The sequence below is a fragment of the Melanostigma gelatinosum genome (genome assembly GCF_949748355.1).
Source record: "Melanostigma gelatinosum genome assembly, chromosome: 14".
Taxonomy (NCBI): domain Eukaryota; kingdom Metazoa; phylum Chordata; class Actinopteri; order Perciformes; family Zoarcidae; genus Melanostigma; species Melanostigma gelatinosum.
This window is the reverse complement of record NC_136647.1, coordinates 20346849-20351091: the sequence shown is the minus strand read 5'-3', so window position 1 is coordinate 20351091 and position 4243 is coordinate 20346849.

The window sequence follows — 4243 nt, the reverse complement described above, 5'->3', positions numbered from 1 at the left end:
AATAACAATTGTATAACTGAGTAAACATGTAGACGATAGAACATACTGTAACATACCTGCATTTATGACAAAGGACAACATGGAAGAATGGGTCATCTTGCGGACAACTGCGCATGCTCTGTCTAGAAAGACGGCATCAAGTTAGTATTAGCTAACGTTAGCTGTATTGGCGACCTTTTTACTGGCAATAAAACACATAAAAAACATATAGTTAACTTAATAAAAACATGGCGAATATTATCTAAGACAAATAATATTCAACAAAATAAAGCCAGCTCAACTCTTGTGTACTTTTAAAGTTAGTTAACATTATATTGTCCACGGACATTCACGGACCCGTTACCTTCAGTAAATCCTCCGTCACGTTCAACATTACCCATAGTCCTTTGCGTCTAGATTACCTCATAGTCCTTTGGGGATATTCAGTGCAGGTACACATTTATAACAGCAGGTGGCGGACTTTTCCCATTTAGCGGGATTTAACCTGAACCTCTTCAACTATGTTACATACACCCCCCTTAAATCCTACTAAATTGGGGCACATTGAATGAGAGAAAAAAAAAAGATACAATTGACAAAACTCCAATTGCGTAGTCATAAGAGCATAACCAGTTCAATCAGTTAGAAACTTTTCACTTGGAATTAAGTCAGCAAGGGATTGGCCAATCCCCCTACCAACATAGACACAAAAAGATGCCGTGTACACCTCTCATTTTGTAAACCCTGCTCTATGACATAGGCAACTGTAAGATACCTCAGTTAAGTGTAAAAAAACCCTCAAAATAGTCAGCATTCTAACCAGAAAACATGTTCCTCACAAAAGAAACCAAAGAATCAACTGATGACACTGAGTCATCTACAATCTGTTCATTCACTTCACAAATGAGTCGAACTGGAGGTTTTACAGGTCTACTTGCCCTAGTGCAAAGTGGAGGTGGCTGTGTGCAAACTACATGGTCCTGCGTGAGTGCACCTAGCTGTGTGTCAGTTGCCTGTTTAGGGGAGGGGATATGTAGAGCTTCCTCTGCTGAAGGCTGGGAAGGTACTTCCTGGGACACCACACATCCAGCAAGTGGTCCAGGGGAAGGCAACTGTGCAGCTTGAACTGAAGGATCCGAGGTATTCAAAACCTCACACACAGTATGTGGGACCACAGTCACTCCAGTCTCCGAGGGCGGAGCGCTCACAGCCACAACAAGAGAACAATCGGGTTGGCTGGCTGTAGTGTCCCCATCACTTGCATCATCCATTTGTAGGAGCCAGTCAATTGTCTTTGTCACACTGTCCTGTACAGCAACAGGAACCACTGGATCACATTGTCCACTTCCAGCAACTGAAGAGCAGCTTGACTCCAAGGCGTCGTCACCTTCCATCGGGAGAAAACTCACAGGGAGTAGGAGGTTTCTATGAACAACTTTTTCGCTTGATGTCGCAGGATCTTTGATGCTGTACACATTGATTCCAGGCCTCACAGATGCCACTTCATAAACTGTGGACTCCCATTTGTCTGCAATTTTCCTCTTGCCTCTCTCGCCGCGATTTGCAAGCAAGACTCTGTCGCCAACAGTGAGGGGTGACCCTTTTGCTTTGCGGTTGTAGTTCTTCGCCTGTCGAGCCTGTTCTGTCCGACTGTTCAGCCGGACAATTCGTGCAGCTTCAGACAGGTCATGTTTCAAGCGAGAGACAAACTCATGGTGGTCAACAACAGCACCATGAGGGAGGGCATGCTGGAACACAACATCGACAGGCAGATGCGGAATCCTCCCAAACATGAGAAAGAAAGGCGCAAAACCTGTTGTCTCGTGTTCAGTGCAGTTGTAGCAAAACGTCAGCATCTCAAGCATTTGTGGCCACCTGGCTTTGGACTGGGGCGGTAGAGCCCTTATCATGTTCCCAAGAGTCCTGTTGTATCGCTCGACAACTCCATTCCCCATAGGATGGTACGGGGTGGTATGTGATTTTTGAATGCCAGCCATCTCCAGGAGCTCCTTAATGAGATGACTCTCAAAATTGGCTCCCTGATCCGAATGGATGCGTTTAGGGAAACCATATATGCAGAAAAAGTCATTCCAGAGACGGCGGGCAACCTGCTTCGCTGACTGATTTTTGCATGGGAATGCGTGCGACAGTTTGGTAAAGTGATCCGTGACAACTAAAACATCCACACTCTTCTTGTCAGTCTGTTCAGCAGTCCAGAAGTCAATACACACTAGTTCCATTGGTTCAGAGGTGCAAATGCTTTCAAGAGGAGCACGGCCGTTAGGCTCTGGGGTCTTCCCAACCACACAGCGAAAGCAGTTTTTCACGTGATTGATGATGTCACGTTCCATCCCTATCCAAAAGAACCTCTGCCTGGCGAGAGAAAGTGTGCGTGCCTGCCCCTGATGACCAGATGAGTCGTGGAGGCCATGGAGGACTTGGGTCTTCAGGGAGTCTGGAACAACAACCTGGTGAATTGACATGTTCATTTGTCTGTCTTTCTTTACCTTGTACAACATGCCATCCTTTATGGAGAGCTTGGGCCATTGTCTCAACAGTTTCATCACTGCACGAGACTCACCAGCACGTTCACGCCTAGAGGGTCTCCTGCGACGCCGGACGTAAAAGAATACTCTGCTTAAGACATCATCCTGCTCTTGCAGATTAACCAGTTCACTCTTTGGTAGCGAATCAATCTGGTTGACATCGGCAAGCTGGAGAATAGCTGGTCCTGTGCCTCTCACTTGACTGACACCTCCAGAGTCATGTGCATCCAACACAGCCGAGACATCCTGTGAAGAGAGGGACCCCTGCGGCGGAGGTGGTGGAGTGACAACAGCTCCCTCTTCGGACTGATCAACAACCAACTGGCAGTTAGTAGTACATCTGAATGCATCTTGTACTGTCCTATCCACCATTCCATTTACATTGTTCAGTAATGAGGCATACGGTTCAGTCACAAGACGGTGGCCTATGCATAACTGGACAAATGGCTCCCTACTCAGTGCATCGGCAACCACATTCTTTGTGCCAGGGACATAGTTTAGGTCAAAACTGTATGCTGCAAGCCTTGAAACCCATCTTTGTTCACATGCATCTAACCTAGGCTTAGTTAAGATGTATGTCAATGGATTATTATCCGTCCAGACTGAGAAACATCGCCCTTTTAGCCAATGGCTAAATTTGTCACAGACCGCCCATTTAAGAGCGAGAAACTCCAGCCGATGTGCTGGATAGTTCAGCTGGGAGTGTGACAGTGTCTTGCTGGCAAACGCCACTGGTCTGGCAATCTTTCCATCAGGAGGCAACTGCGAGAGTACAGCTCCTAGGCCATCAAAGGAGGCGTCAACAGCGAGGATGAATGGTGCATCAAAATGTGGATGGGCCAACGCGACACTGTGCACAAGCTCATGTTTCAAAGTTCTGAATGCTTCCCTGCACTCATCAGTCCAGTCAGTCGGGGACAGTTTAACATGGCCTCTTTTGAATTTTGGTTTATGGCCTCTTCCTCTTTTGTGTGGTGTGGGAGGCTCAGCCACAAGGTTGAACAGTGGCTTAGCTTTAGCTGAACATCCCTCAATAAAATGATGGTAGTAGAGAACCATTCCCAAGAAAGATCTGATTTTCTTAGCACAAGGTGTTTTCCCATCAGAGTCCATCAGATCAGCTTCCTGCACATCATTTATAGCCTGTACTTTACTTGGATCCGTCCTAACACCATCTCCACATATGATGTGTCCCAGAAACTTGACAGACCGGCGAAGAAAGTGGCACTTCTTAGGCGCGAGCTTCAGGTTGTTAGCAGCAAGGCGTGAGAAAACCATCTGCAGACGCTCAAGTGCAACCTGTTCAGATGGAGCAAACACCATAAGGTCATCCAGGTAGCATAACAGACTTGTGAAGTTCTCATCGCCAAAGATGGACATCATCATTCGCATAAAAGTGGCAGGACTGTTTGTCAGGCCCTGAGGCATCCTGTTATACTCATGGAGACCGAATGGGGAGGAAAACGCTGTGTATTTCTTGTCGTCCTCGTGCAGCCTGACATTGTAGAACCCTGATGTGAGGTCCATTGTGGAGAAGAACACATTGCCACCAAGTGCAGCAAGGGAGTCTGTCTGATGAGGCAACGGATGTGCGTCCTTCACTGTTCTTGCGTTCAACCACCTGAAGTCATTACAGATGCGAAGATCCTTTGTCGGCTTGACAACCAGGACGAGGGGAGATGAATACTCGCTCTGAGATTTACGAATTATTCCCAATT